The following is a 16,016-nucleotide window of genomic DNA, read 5'->3' on the forward strand; positions in this document are numbered from 1 at the left end:
CTACCTACGTACGGACCGGATAGGATCGACGTTCGACGTCCCGTAAACCGATAAAGAGAATCATCGAAAGCCGATCGACTAGTCCGCGATGCGTTTAAGGGAGTACGGAGAACGTACTCTTACCTCCAGTCTCGGTCCTCAAAAAGTACGAAGGGAGAAAAAAGTAGGAAAAGACGGAGGCGACGGTGGGACGACGGTCGAGACCCGGCCGCCGTAGGTGGTACGAGCTGCTAGGAGAGCTAGGAGACGCGGCAGGAGCGGCGGCGGCGGCGGCGGCTCGAAAAGGAGGGGGGATGGAGATAGGCGCGATCGAAGGGGCAACGAGGAGGACTGTCGGCGCGCGCGCCTCTGGTGGGGGCGAGCGCTCGAGAGCGGTGCCGCGGAGAGGGGAGTAAACACGCCGGCGCCTCAGTCGAGCGACGTCCGCGGACTGCGTCGTACTTGTTCTTGAGTCTCTCCCGTCATCGAGCGTCATCACCGTCGCGTCGACGGGCTTCGTCGTCGTTGTCGCCGTCGTGCTTGCGTTTCCCCAAAGAGGAGTGTCCATTCTCTCTTTGTTTACGGCGCCATTACGCGTACCTATCGTAAGTCTGTGCGAATCGATCGGACCGAGGATGGACCGTTCCTCTTCCGACAACGACCAGTTATAAATCGATCCAGCATCGATATTTATCTCCTTCTTCCTTGGTAAGAAAAGAATCCGGACAAAAATATACGCTTTGCTCCGACGCCAGAGAAATTCTCTGTACGTGTACGTACGCGTATACACACGCGTAGAGAAGAGCGAGCGAGCGAGCGAGAGAGAGAGAGAGAGAGAGAGAGAGAGAGAGAGAGCGCCACAGAACGCGCGCGCGTCTTGTGTTCCGTTCGTTCCCTTTTTTCCTTTTTCTCGCTTTTGTGCCCGACCTTCCTTCCCTCGTTTCGCGGAATACGTGGCGGTTCTGCTCTCTGCCCAAAGAGAAGAAAGATTGCTTTACTCGCGAAGTAAATGTCTTCTTTTTCATCTTTCTTTTTCTGAACGTTGACTCGAATTTCCGTTAGTACTCTTTCTCTCTACGTACGCGTCATTTTATCTCTTTTCTCTAGTAGCCCAGCGCGACGGAACAAAGGGACAGAGCGGGGTTAGGGAACGAAGAAGAGACGGAAAAAAGAACAGTGGATAGAGGGGAATGAGCGGGGGGCGAGAGAGAGAGAGAGAGAGAGAGAGAGAGAGATACGTCGTATCGATCGAGAGCACAGCCTGTAGCGTAAGTCGATGAAATCCTTCTATCGTATTATTGCTGGTAATGATCGAAGCGTTTGTTCGTAACGATGGCAGATACATCGAAGCGTATTTCCGTAAGCAAGAAACGGAAAACTGGTTCTCTTTACCGGTTCTTTCTTTCTCGCATACGACGCGCGCGCGCGCGCACGCACGCATATGCTATCTCTCATCTCTTTCTCTCTCTCTCTTAACGTACTTCTCGAACTTCGATTATCGAAATAACTCTCGCGAGAGAGAGAGAGAGAGAGAGCAAGTTCGCTTTCCTTTCTCTCCTTCCTGTCAGTCACTCAGTCAGTCAGTCAGTCAGCAGTCAGTCGATCCAAAGTGCTATCCTTCGAGTCGAGCTCGTTCGATCGAATATTCGCCTTCGTCCTTGGACTTTTCGAACAAAAAATGCTACGCGGTCAAAATTTGTTTCTTTTAGGTTAGGCTAACGGAAGCGTAACCGCATACGTCCTGTGCACAACGTATCTCGAGTACGAAGCACGGCAATGGTACGAACGAATTCGATACTATTATAGGTTATGGACGCGTTGTGTCGTCGTTAACGATCGGCAGTGCGTTCGAACGATACAACGCTCCCTCTCGTCCGCCTATCGTCGAACGAAACACGCAAGTAGTTCTCTATCCGCGAGTAATCATCGTTATTAGACGCTTCCCAGCAAGTTGCACTTGAAATTATACGGTACATCGAAAATTACGAACGATATAGGTACGTTACGATTATATTTTCTACTCGTACGTGCGTTTGCGACCGACGCGTTCCTTTTCGAAAGCGAACCACGATCGATTCGATTACGACGTGTCCGTTGATACAGACGTTTTCGTCCTCGATCGTCGACTTTTAAATATGGCCGAAGGCTCGCGCGATCGAACAATTTTTATTGTTCAGTACGCGCGTAACGAGACGCAACCCGGAAGTAACAGGGTCTTTTACTTTTCGATGTCGTCTTCGTTATTCCCGCTCGTTGCCCGTACATGATCGTCCACGTAATCGCGAATACGTGTATCGGTTGCGCGCTCGAAACGTACTCGATGCGTCGAATCGAACGCGTTCCGATCCTGATTGATCTTCAACGCAAGAGCAACGAGCGATCGATCGAAATTTCTGCGGACGTATGGCTAGTTCGTTGGATTTCGATCCGTCGTCTTTTAACGTCGCGGTAATTCGTCTCGCGCGTGACGTAAAGTCACGCCGAGCGTAACGAGAAATTATCGTCGGCTAATTAGCCGTTTCTTCCTCCTCTCGTTCGAGCGTCCGCCGGGATCGACGTTGGCTTTTGTTTCTCTTAGCCTCGCGTATACCGCTACGCGTGTTCGCGAAAACGGATCGCGTAATTCGAGGGCAAGAAGCTCGTCGTACGCACCGACCGACGACGTTCCTTCTTTTCGCGCGAACGTGTGCGCGCCGATCTTTGAAAAAAAAAAAGAAAGAAAGAAAAAGCGAAGAAGAGGGAAAGAAGAGAGTATCGATCGCGTATTCCGTGGAACGGACGGACGGACGAGAAGAGTACTTCGAATCTTGGAGCTCGCGCGACCGACATATCGGGCCGTCGGTGTTTCGTTACGAAACAGGTTCGTGAGAATGCACCGCGTGCACCGACGATCCATAAACTTCGAATAGACGGAGATGCAGGTACAGCGGAACGGCGAAGTAGGGTGTACGTGTGCGCGCGTGTGCGAGCGAGAGAGCGAGAAGGAAGCCCCGTCGGATACGTTCGGCGTGGTCGGCGAAGCTGACCCATACCCCACGGCTGAGCCGAGCCGAGCCGAGCCGAGCTGAGTCGAGCTGCGAGACGGGTAGTGACGTCACTGACCCAGCTGCCACTCTTTCGCATTCGTCTTTCCATCGGCGGGAAAAGCGAGTTTCTGCTAGGAAGGGATACGCCGCTCGTCCGATGCGCGCAGCGTCGGAAATTAGTTCGCGCCAACTCTCCTCGATAGCGAGGGTCGTCGGTTTCCGAGAAAAGTTTCGTTCTCCAACGATCCTACCTCGAAAGCGTTTCTATTCCCCGTAGGCGCGCGACCCTGAAACGCTTAGGGAAGCGCTTCGTTTTCGCGGCTAGACGCGGGACAAGAGGGAGGGCCGGGATTCGGTCGAATTTAATATTGGCACGCGCGGTGAGAGTGCGTGAGCGAGCGTCTGTCCAACCCCCCGCGCCCTCTCGTCGTGGAGGCGAAGGAGAGCGCAGTCTCGAGCGGTGCAGCCGCAATCGCGAGCACGGACTGCGGACGAAAGAGCGAGAAGCGACGCGCACCGTGCCATTCGGCCGAGTAAATATACTCGGCGATGACTTCCGTAACGAGGACGTGCTTCGCCTCCTCTTCTCCAAACCACTCGATGCATGGTTTAGCGCGTGACCCTCGATTTTGCCGCCTCCGTTCCGATCGTCGATCGATTCGTAATTATCGACTTCGTCGAGGATTTATTCTCTCCTCGAGTTTCGTTCGGAGCCACTCCGGCGGTTCTCCCGACACCGTGGACACCGCCGATGTCTCTGGACGCGAGAGAACGTCGAGGCGTGCGAAAGCGAGACGACTCGATGTCGCGTCGTCGCGGCGGATCCGTTACCCTTCGAGCTGTCCTATGGACCTTCGATCCACGTAGAAAGCGGCTCTTTTCTCTCTTCGTCCCTTCTTCCTTTCGCGCTCGTCGTTCTCGTTGGTGGACGCGCCACGCGGATCGGGCGAGACAAAGGAAGATACGAAGGCTCGTCGCAACTTATCACGTGGAAACGTTTCTCTCGATATATTCGCTCGGAGTTTCCGTCGAGGCGTAGATAATCGTTCGATTTCGCGGAATCGGCCTAGCGCGTTTACGTTCGCGATCGCTGTAAATTAAATCGCGCTTGATCCCCCTTCCCTCCGTCTCCCGGTCGCGCGGCAAGAGTCATCGAACGCTTGCCGAAACTGCTACGTTCGTTTCGTTCCAGAATACGGAGCTAGGACGGAAACCACGCTGTATAGGTTTCGCGAGGCTACGAAGGAAGGCGACCCGTCGTAGAGACGCGTCGATATCTCGCGTCGATCGGAATAGAAACGTACGCGTCGTATCTCGCTTCTCGCGAAACTATATTTATAGGATAGAAACTGGATGATGCAATCGACGATACCAGGAGATAATCCTATCTTACGTTCGTTCTTCCTCCATCTTTACGATCGTATTTATCGAGTCGAATGCGAGGAATATAAGAGCGGAAAAAAGAATCGCGATATCTCGCTTTTACAAGCTCGACGTGAAAACAAGCGGGAGGTTTACTTTCGTTATCCATTATCGAGTAGCAGTCGCGTCGGGGGAGCGTCGATCGAGAAGACGTTTCGCAGCTTTGTTATTGCAGCTCGTCGTCGGAAGATAAAACGATTACGCGAACGTGTAGCTTCCGAACTTTCCGCTCTCCATCGACTTTCGCTCGCGAGAGTTTCGTCGCCGAGTCGAAGGGAATTCGGTTTGCGTAGGGACCGTGGATGCGGGTCTTAGGACTCCGAGGTGACGGAGCAGTCGTCGTGCTTTGCGAGGACGCGAGAGAAAGGAGAGCTTGCGAGTCGATAACGAGAGGGAACCCTCGAGTACGCGCACAGACGCAGGAAGAGCGAGGGGAGAGAGAGAGAGAGAGAGAGAGAGAGAGAGAGACGTAAGCACTCGCTTTGCTCGTTCAAAGCTTTGGACGCTTTGGCTCTGCCTTCTCCTCGGGCTGCATTACGTGTTTCCAAGGCGAAACGACGGACACCCACCACACCCTTCTACGCCCTTCTTCCTCTTCTCTCCTTCGGTTCGAGCCTCCATACTCCATATTTAACGAGGCGCGCCCGACACAATGGGCTTTATGCTAGCAATCAGTATTCTACTTCCGTGAGCAGACATTGAGACGCTGAGTATCGATCCGCTTCCTTCAATGTCAATAACCTGGGCTCCGCTAACTCTATCGTTCGCGAATCGACTAGAACTTGTCTCCTCGCGCGTAGTCTAGCATACGCTAGCACGGAGCGAGCCGGACGCCCTTCTTGGGTATCCTCTGGGTCGACGTTTCTTTTTTCCTGTTCTTTTTTCTCTTCTTTCTTTTTTTTATCATTCAACCTCCACCGACGCTGCTTCGTCTACGCTTCCTGTACAGGCACCTACTTGGTATAAAGTATTTGGGTTAATAGAGTAACGTTGCATCGATAAACGCTCGTTAAGCGGCAACTCCGAGAACGTTGGGAATTAAGGAAATATCGGAAAAGCAATGGAGAAGGAGAGCGTCTCGCGTCGGGCTGGCATTATATATCCGAACGGCGTCATAAATCCTCGGACGAGCTCGTAATTTCGAGTACAACGCCCATCGCGATCGTACCTCGGGTCCGTGGAAGACGATCCTTTCGAAATCTTATCGTGACAAACGATATCCCGCTATTCGTTCGATCGCGTATTTGCTCCGGCCATTTTTGTCGGAGAAATGGATGAAGTAAAGAAAAAAGAAAAAAAAAAGAAAGAAAGAGAGATCGGGTCCCCGAGAACTCGCGTACGATTCGATCGGAAAAATAACTCGCGCGTAAGAGCGCCATAAAATTATATTTCGTTTATGATTTTTTAGTAGAGAGTCGGCACGCAACGCACACACGCGCACGCAGCGTTTCTAGCGCGAAATTCAATAAAGCGCGCTTTGTCGAGTACGCCCGTCATACGCCGAGTACGACGAGTCGTGCTGAAAATTTTAACGCGCTTCGTTGTACGTAGAACCAGCGAAAATCGTCCGACAATACGCACCGAGTCGGATATGGCGAGGGTAAAAATGCATTTGGATGCACATCGAGAGAAAGTGAGCCGACCGTCACGGCACCCTGGTCTATATTTGCTTTACGAAAAACACGAAAGCACCGGAGCAAATAATCTCTCGCGCAAATACCCTTCGAAGCTCGTTCGCGAGATGGATGGTTCTATTGTTTTCCTTCCTTTCCCTCCTTTTTCATTTAGTTCTTTCGTGTCCACGCGTGACGTTATATCGAGTGCACGTTCGCTCTGGACGTTATTGATGTATTTTTATGTTCTATCATAAAAAAATACCTTATTCTCTTTTATCTCCGTGGACGAGAGCCAGTCGCGATCGATCGCGAACGATCGGACGCGTCGCGAATAAAATCGTGAAATTCCAGGAAAGATATTCGCGTTTAGTTTGAAAAAACACGCGTATACATCGGATAAATCTACGTATATCGCGGATGGAACGAATAGTGCCGCGACCGACGGATAGAAAAATGCCATTTTTCGCGCAGACGACGACCATCTTTTTGCGGCGATTTGGCTCTCGAACGTTCTACGCGATTGGGAACAAATTTGCGAAACTTTAGCGCGCGAATATGCTCGAATAAAAAGTTTCATCAAGGGAAAACGTTCTCTCTGCACGGTCGAGAAGTAACGCGGAAAGGTCTGTCTCGTTACAGACGTAGCGTGGAAAATCGCGTAGAAAAAGTAGGGCCGGCAAAATGTCCGCAATAACGAAGGACCTTCGAGTAGCTAGGGGTCGTCTACTTGGCTGCGTAATGCCTTATATTCTCTCTCTCTCTCTCTCTCTCCCTTTAGCCTTTGACGAGGCGAACGAGGAGGAGGAAGGTATTGCTTCCTCTCGGCTGAGAAAATTCTATCCCTTTTAGGAAGGAAATTCGATGTGCCAAAGTAGTCCAGTCACGAAATTCGCCTTTCCATGGATAGTTTACTCCCAAGGTTCCCCTTCTAGCCGTTTCTACCTTCGCGTCTGGGTCGCGTAGGCTCCTCTTATCGCGTCGCTGGGAAGTTGATTTTTTAATCGAGCGCCGCGTCTCGAATCTTTCGATCCGACGGATCGCTTCTCCTTTTACGCGGCCAAGAACTCGCGCGACCAAGCAGCTTGTAGCGGTCCAAGTTGGAATCGGTTATTCCTGGCGTTAATTTTACGCTCCCGCGTCGTGACTCGGAGGGGGAGCCATCGTAACGCGTGATGCGTGGAGCTTATGTCATCGAGGCCAAAGGCACGCTCACGCGTCTACGCTTTTTTATGCCCTTTCGCGCGGTCGGCTTCGTTGGAACGAGCCACGAGTAAGAAATTGTTCGAGCGAGACGAACCGATTCGTTTTCCGTCGTTCGAATCTATTACGCGATAGGTATTTTCGATCGATCGTTTTACACGGATCGTCCTTTCCAACTTTATTAACAAAGTTGCTCGTTCGAAATCGTGCCATCCTTCGCCCGCGGACGCGTTTCTCGCGACGGCATCGAACCTGCCTCTTTCTCGTTTTATTCGCTCGACCGTTCGATCAAAGCCTAATCCGGTAATTAAAACTTTGACTAGAACCGTGCCCATAGTCTCGTTCATTATTCTCGGATCGTTGGATGAAAACGGTTAATCCGGTCGAAGAGCAATCGGGAATTGGAATCGTTCTTCGGTGCGTCGATTACGCGGTTGGACTTGCGATCCCCGAGGATCGCCCTCGTGGATGTAACTTTTTTCTTTTCTACGACCTGTGAAAAACGTCGTCCGTTCGATAAAAATGATTCACGGTTCGTTTAAGATTTACCACGGTAGAAACGCTCGGTTAGAAACCGGCGAGGATCGCGAGAAAGATCGCAGGAGCGTAATAAACGTAATGGACCGAACGCGATCTCGGTAAGAAAATCGTAGATCGCAGTTGAGTCTCGAGAGAAGCAGAGATATAGATACGCGCTCTTGATACGAGTCGTGAATAATTTTCACGCGGAGTGAAAGCAGCCGTGAGCGTTCCGAGCTTCGTCATCTTCCTTTTTTTACCACGATATTTATTAGAGTCTGCCATACGTACGCTCGTGGGTCGCAATGACGACGACGACGACGACGATGATAATAACGATAACGTAACATAATAATAACAATAATAATTGTTAAACCGTAGGAGTCTAAGGAAATCGAGATCGAGAGGAGTCAACTGGCGTTGGGATAGCGTCTAGAGGAGATTTCTATCTAACAGCGACTAAAACGAAGCAACTCCGAGTTGTGTGCCGTTGCTGTTTCCATGCGCGCGAACCGAGCGTGCGAAAGAAAAAAACGAAAAAAAAAGAAAGAGAGAGAGAAAGAAAGGAAAGTCCGTCTGCAGATAGAATGCGAAAGATGCGCGCTTCTTTGGACAAATCGAAGATTACATTTTTACGCGAAATTGTTCGGATAGCCGGCGATAAAAGCGGAAACTTTCATTCAAGGGTGATAAAATTCTAACGGAGGGGGAAGTAACTCATAAATTATCGACGCAGATGCTCGTGACGGGCGGAATAAAGAGAGAGAGAGAGAGAGAGAGAGACGTATATGAATGCTTCTCGTTATACCGAACGTTATCGGTTAATTCGGAGTCTTCGACCAAGTCACGCGAAGAACGTCGCGTTCTCGAGAAAATAACGTCGTTATCTTCCAACTTACATCTTCTTGACGAAATTTCGTTTACCGTTTCCCTTGCCGATGATGTCATCGCTGGAAACGATGCGAGTTTGCGAAATAATCTCGAAAATGACGACAATTCCGTGCGATCGCGAAAAAGAAGGAACTAAACGTAGGATCCTTTCGTCGAAAGTTCCGAGCTACCTATCGCGTTTACCTACTTTACGAAAACTTCAAATGGTACGTGGGAACTCGCGGAAAAGGATTTTCACCGAATCGGGTCGTATATTATCGAGCGACGTATTACGAGAAGGAGAACAACGACGAGAAAAAAAAGTGCGGAGATGGAGGTGGAAAAGAAGAGCTGCTCGACGTTGAAACGTAAAGTGCACTAAATAGGAAAGGAGAGTGTGTGTGTGTGAGAGAGAGAGAGAGAGGGAGGGAGGAGGAGGGATGAGAGTATCGATTTGCAGCATCTGCGACATCCTCGTTCGGAGGGCTCGAGAATTATTCAGTTCACGAGTGTGCACGTCGTTACAGGGTGGCGCTTTATTTCAAGCCTCGTTCCGAAACCCAAACCACTCTTCCAGCAGCCCCTTTTGTGTAAGAAAGCGAGCCTGGACTTACCCGCGCGAAAATTGACGATATTTGTACGTTACGTAATAACGAGAGAACGCGTATGCGAGCGCAGATTTTCCCGTCTCGCTCGTCGCTTTAAATCCCTCGGTCTCGCGGGATTTTTGTCGAGTATTACGGTGCAGCCAACTCGAAATTTAATAGTCGACCGGTCCTTCCGATCCTTTTCCTTTCTTTTTTCTCCTTCTCATTTCGTTGAACGGCAGATTCGTGTCTCTCGCTCAACGACGCGAAACGAACGACGGATACGTTACGCGCGACGAGGTATCTAACGACGCTCTAAGGTCTATCAAGAAATTGGGGTCGATTGTGGACGGCTGGAAGTAGAACGCGTTGGTCAGTCGCGTAGAGTCGGAGAGGGATTCGAGAGCGAATCGTAGCGAGTCTTATTGCGTTCTTCGAAGATCGGGGTCGAAGAGGTCGAGGTAATTGTACTACGCTCGCGAGCTCCGAATCGACATTCCTCTTTAATAATGGGACAGAACGGTAGAAACACGTCGGTCGTCCCTTCTCGCTTCCGTTGCTTCGCTTCTCTCATCGATATTATTTACGAGCCACGCCATGTAAATCCATTTCTTTTCGACTCGGATTCGAGCAACGTCGCGAATCGCGATCGATCGATGTCCGACGGCAGATGTAAACGTTTGCTTCGATCGCATACCAATCGCGGAATGCGACTGACACAGCGAACGCTCGACGACGTTTTCGACGATACTCTTGGGAGTATCGGGAGGAGAACGATGGACGGGGAGAAAGGTGGTCCAGCGAGTCTGCATCGGAAAGGGCAAAGTTCGCAGGGTCCCTTCGCCGGGGACGAGCGCGTTCTCCGACGATTTTTCGATTCATATCCGAAAGTTCCTACCGTGCGATTTGGACGAGGAAATCGAAGAGAGGGGAGAGAGAACCTTCGGTAACTTGTTACGGCATTCTTCTCGGAAGTACCTTCCGCATGATAGGACGGATGAATGAGTAATGCATCGTCATGAATTAAACATTGGGACGTATGTGTGTTTGTGCGCGTGCGTGTCGTCTTCGCACGTACTGCACAGACGGATACGCGTGCATACGTGTGCACGTAAGAAGCAGATACCTGTTATAAAGTTTACAATCGCGATAAGACGGAGATATTCGGAAATATTTGTTTCTCCCGTCCAACGTTACAAATCGAATCGCGAGAAACGTAGTCGTCGGCCAAAGAAGCGCGAGGAACGTCGGGGAAAAGCGTACCTTCGCGACGATACGTTCGAAAGCAGCTTTTTCGTTACGACGCTAACGACGAGGAAGTCGATTGAGAACGAACGTAGGCGACGGAGGATGCGATATCATTTTTATTGGGCAAAAGCGAAATAGACGAAGATAGCAGGGGACGCCTACCTCGAGGAAACGAGCGATAAACGAGCGTTCGTTATTTCTCGAAAAATATACTCGAAATGAATTTTTGTGGAAGGAAATGAACGAAATTGGCGATTAAATCGTTTTCGTTCCTTCTAGCGGTAGTGCGCTCTCGAATTTGAAAGGTCGCTGTTGGTTATCGGAGAAACGACGAGCTGTCGACGGCATGCTCGACAAGTTCGATACGGAGTTCGTGTTTCGAAGAGAGCGTGACTCCGGACTGGGGGGGCTGTTATATTCCGTTGGCGGATACACGCACACACACGTATATATAGCACAGGGGCGAACCTCTCGCTTTCAAGTTTTATCGCTCTTGAGGGAGGCCAATGAAAAAGTACTCGGCGCCGCGTGTGAATTACAGAAACGTCTTCTTCTCGTACGATCGTTACGCCGTTTTTATACTTTCCTTTTCGATGCGTACCTATGCGCGCCGATTCCTCGCCCGTGTATAGATATTTCCGTATTACGTATCTCCGACAGCTAAACGCATATGCGCGAATAATACATTAATCGCGTGTCGCGCGCGTACGCGAGCGACCAAGTTTTTCTGATTTATCTACCGGGAAGAGCGTAGGTGAGAGATATCATCGCTACGCGTATTTCCTACGTGTAGCAACGAAAACAATTTATCCGCGTACTTATTAAAGCTTCGCGTCACGCACGCAACGGATCGCGCACGGAGGATATCCTGTTAAGTAATTTCATCGGGCCGCGTTCGCTCGTCGCAAGATTTGCCCGTGGCGAGAAATCGTTAAGATCTTACGTCGAGAATGGACGGATCGTTTTTAAGCGCGCCTTGGTAAACGATCTTAAACGGTCGAACGAAAACGCGAGAGAGAGAGAGAGAGAGCGTAGCTAGGTACAGGTATGGCGAAAGGACGCGAAAAAGCAAAGGCACGAACTAGAGACTCTGGGTCGCGTCTGCACTTTCGACCATCGTTTGCCATCTTGCTTGTTATTCGTTTACATCTTTACTATTCGTATAGACGCCACGTCGGCGTCGCGTTTTAATCGTCGCACGCACACACATTTACACGAAAGCAAAGTTCTCCTCGTGAAGCGGCGATATACGCGCGACATCAGAAATGTCGTAAACTTCGAACACAATGCGTCGAACTAGAGGGCCATTATAATCCGGGGGTATCGTACCGGATGTCTCGAACTCTCTGCGCGCGCGCCCCATGTGTGCGCAATATGCGCTCGTCGTAGACCCGTACGAGGAGGAGAAGGAGGAGAATTTTTTCCTACTTACACATAGGAGCGCGCGCATATCCAGACGATTCGCATCGATTTATCAAAACTCGTCGCGTTGATAGGAAGGGCCGCGGCACGAAGTAAGATCGATTCTCTCTCTCTCTCTTTCATCGTCTCTTATTATCAACGAGTCTTTCTGGTATCTATGCCTATAGAATACTGGGAGAATATAGGTATACGTAGGTAGGAATATGTATCTCGAGGTACGACTTTGAATGCAGATTTAATACGGCTCTCGCGCCGTTTTCCACGCGTAAAGTCGGCGCACAATGGAGAGTCTGTTTCCGATCGATCGGAGAATGGAAAGAAAACGCTCGACGCGTATGTGGAGAATGTGTGTATGCGCGCGCGTGCGAATACGCTCATATCGATTATCGATAGGAAAGTTCAAGTTCTCTCTCTCTCTCTCTCTCTCTCTCTCTCTCTCTCTCTCTCTCTCTCTCGGTCCTTTCGTCGCAAGCACAAACGTCGAAGGTCTTTCGACAATGAATAATTAAGCCGGCAATTAGAGGATCCAATTAAAATAATAAATCGGCTTAATTACCCAGCTACGACTCTACGAGCGATTTCTACTATTTACTTTACCGGCGAATCTACACGTAGGTATTACGAGTCGTACACCTCGTCGACCGACAGTCGCCACTCTTTCATAGAGATCGTAACTTCGATTCGAGAAAGACGAGCGGAATAAAAAGAAAAAGATTAAAAAAAAAAAAAATCTCGAGAGTTATTCCGTCTAATTGCCACTCGAACTTGGCGCCCTTCTATCTCGCCAGACTGCAATTATCGAACAAGTTCGTTTGCGAAGGGAAGCGCTACTATAGTTATTATTTTTCCTTCTCTAATAACAATTTCCAGAAACTCAACGAGTCGGACGTTCGAAAAGAATCTCTCGAAAAAAATATTAGAAACGATTTCGTGTTTCGTTGAAATTATTCTCGCAACGTTCGTTCGCGGTGATTTCTCTCGTATCATTGATCGAGAGATAGGCCACGAAACGCAGACGCTTTTTGTGTTCTCGACTCCGTCGTCTAGACGTTTGATAATAGTGTTCCTATAGAAAAATAGGAGAGAGAGAAAGAGACAAAGAAAGAAGCGTGCTCCCTAAAGCTTACATCCGAAATTCCTCGGGCGTTCTACGGCGCCGCTTTCAAAACGCGCGCGCGCGCGCGCCACGCGATCTAAGAACGAACGTCTTGCGAGTCCAACGCCACCGACGTTACTCGAATCTTTTTCTTTTCTCTTCTTTTCGCCGGCAGTCGCTAGACTTTTGACGCTTCGTGTCGTTTCGTGGTAACGTTTCGCTTCGTCTCGAGCGACCTCGTTTACGAGGTCAGTCGAGGTTTGGTGCGCGCACCAGCTCGGCGAGCGCAGCACGACGACCTTGTAAAGGAGCAACGGGAATATCGTTGCTTTCGCACGGATCGGTGATCTCGTTCGCCGTAAGGAACGAGAGAGACGCAGGTGCGCGCGCGCAAGTACTCGAAAGTCAAGAGACGAAGGGGAGGTTCGGTACGCGAAACGTTCGGTCCCCCGATCGTCGTTACCTCGTTGAAAAATGCACTAGGGAACGGACGTAGGACATAGATAGCGCACGGTATAAATCGTCGGTAATAATCCCGGCATGATTCATCCTCGCTGTACCATCTCTATTTCTTTCTCTATCTCTTGACAAGAACACGATTCTCGTCCACGGGAATAATCCTTACGCATACTTAGGCGGTATTACCAGCATTATTTCCAACGTGACCGGGCTTCTTCTTCCTTGGCAAGAGTCGTTCGCGTATCACGTTCGCCAACCCCGACTGGCCGAGCCACGAGAGAAGCCACTTTGCGCTGGAAAAATGGCACGCGGTGTGCTCTGCATTATGGAACTCTTCCTCTCCCTTCTCCTGCGTCTTCCATCTCGCAAACGACGATTCCTAAAACAGACTCGGTTAACTTTTCATTTCCACGATCTTATTCGCGCAAAACCGTTCGTAGAAAATTGCAGTCGATCTTTAAGATCGCTCGTCGTTTCGTCGCGAACGAGTAGATACATAGGTACGTAGTATAGGTTATCCAAATTGAAAGGATCTTTGCGAAGCGATGAAATACGCGAGGCCGAATGGATCGAAATATATCGAGTCGATCCAAGCTGGACGAGAACCAGTTATATAAGCTCGAATTCGTCTCTCGAAGATTCCTCTTTTACGATCTTAGGATCTCCTCTTCCGTCTGTCACATCGAGAGGAGAAGTCGAACGTGACGGAGCGCGACAGCCAAGTCGTCTTCTGGTTTTTTCCTTCCGAACATCGAAAGGATCTCGACGGTAAATTCACGTGGCACGTTTAAGACGTACTCTCGACGGTCTTTAAGAGGAGCTCTCTTCCTTTACTTCGTTTCTCTTGGAAACGTCGAAATTTCGATCTCGCAAGGTCATAAAGCAGCACGTTCGTCACGAAATTCGTCTTCCTCTCGAGAGAAAAGAAATGATAAAAAGAAGGTCGAGCGATCCACTTCCGAAATAACTCTTCGAAAGTCGCCGCGGCTCGAGTCGTCTTTTGACTCTACCCTTTGCCTCGGAGATAACGTTCGACGCAATTCCGTAATATTCGATGAATATTCAACGACAAAGTCGTGTGCGTTGTCCTTCTATCTCAAAGTTTCTCGAGTTTGATTTACTTACGCTACGGTTTCCTCCGTTATTTTCCTTACAATCGCAACACATTTCGCGCGGTAATTTATTCGATATTAATTGTACCGTCTGGGACGATTTTTAATTATTATGGACGAACGAATATATGTATTTGTCAATTTTCGAAAGATTTTTTTTCTCTTCCTTTTACCACGCTACTCGTCCCTCGCTCGGTTCAGCGATCGTCGTCGTCGTCGTCGTCGTCGTGTCGTTGTCGTCGAGAACAATCGGCGGAACTCATTAAAAGCCCTTGCGTCCGTCGACGGACGACGTGCACGTACGCTTATAACGTACGCCGTTCCGCATAATGACCGTGTTCGTTCGGCCCTTCCCGTCGCTCGGCTTGTAAACTCGGAGGACGTTACAACGTCTTGCGGTTGCGTGGTCATATTAACCCTTTCGATAGGTGGACCAGTGCTATAGCGCGTCGTTATTGTCATTCGTATGACGATCGTACGTACGTACAGCACTGAAAATATGCGCTCGTGTATACGCTCGTGAACCGTTCGAACCGTCACATCGAGCGAGCGGTACTTAGTATTCACGCACGTTATTTTTCAATCGCTTTTAGAAATGAGTGATCTCTCTATGTCGGAAGTAACGAGGTGCCGTTCAAAGAAGCTCCTGGGTAAAACGTCACGTCGATCCGACATCTGTTTCCGGGATGTCATCGCATTGTACTCGCGTCTATCAGAATCGACGAGGTTGCTGCGAAGAAGGGTCGAGCGTTCGGGAACTCGAAGAAATGAAAATCTTTGATCCGTTAAAAAAAGAACCGTTTCGGCAGTCTTGACTTTATAAAACTCCATTCCAGTTTAAAGTCGATATCGTTACGGATTCGTAAATTATGTCGTTCGATCGAGGAAAAATCGAGCCGTATAAATATCAAAGGTGGCGAAATTTAGCCGATTCGCGAGATTTATGTCACCCACCGTCCCTTTTTGCTCGTTGAGCGTGTCGTGCGACGTTCGGAATCCGAATGATTAATGTCTTTGCGAAATACGTTCGGCCGTTGGACCGTTTACGCGGCAACGGCAGGAGAGAAACGTTGTAATTATTCCGTCTATGGTTGCATCAACGGGTCTATATGCTAAATCGATCGACGGGGTTTCGTTGGAACATCGTTGAAAGGATCCGCGTCGACGATTCGGGCGGCCGATTAAAATCGTCGTCGTTTATAGTCGATCGAGAACGCGAGTGACGATGAGTCGATTAGCGATCGGCCGCGTTCTATCCGCCCGAAAGTTCTTCGTTGATTAATGCTCCTTAGGAACGAGCGGCGGTAATCCCCTGACGTAATTGCGGATTCTCCGTTGGCAGATCCCGTCGGAAGAGCTTTGTTTCGCGAGCCCGGAGGAAGCTCGCGTAGATTTGCACGCTCGCGGACAATGACGGTCGGGGACAATACGCGTTTGTCGCGGTTGTACGTTCCTACCGC

The 16,016-nt window shown here is 49.7% G+C and overlaps 1 protein-coding gene across 8 annotated transcripts in view; it reads left to right on the plus strand.

Annotated features, from left to right (window-relative positions):
• Positions 1–397: 397 nt before the first annotated feature.
• LOC127062222 (ankyrin repeat domain-containing protein 50-like) overlaps positions 398–16,016 on the plus strand; it is a 44,402-nt gene continuing 28,783 nt past the window's right edge. For 7 of the 8 annotated variants that reach the window (XR_007781089.1, XR_007781090.1, XR_007781091.1 and 4 more), the window contains exon 1: positions 398–687. The gene's annotated coding sequence lies outside the window, so the exon portion shown is untranslated. The remainder of the gene's footprint in view (positions 688–16,016) is intronic. The other variant, XM_050990042.1, reaches the window with a different exon arrangement.

This window comes from Vespula vulgaris, chromosome 3 (genome assembly GCF_905475345.1).
Source record: "Vespula vulgaris chromosome 3, iyVesVulg1.1, whole genome shotgun sequence".
NCBI classification, from domain to species: domain Eukaryota; kingdom Metazoa; phylum Arthropoda; class Insecta; order Hymenoptera; family Vespidae; genus Vespula; species Vespula vulgaris.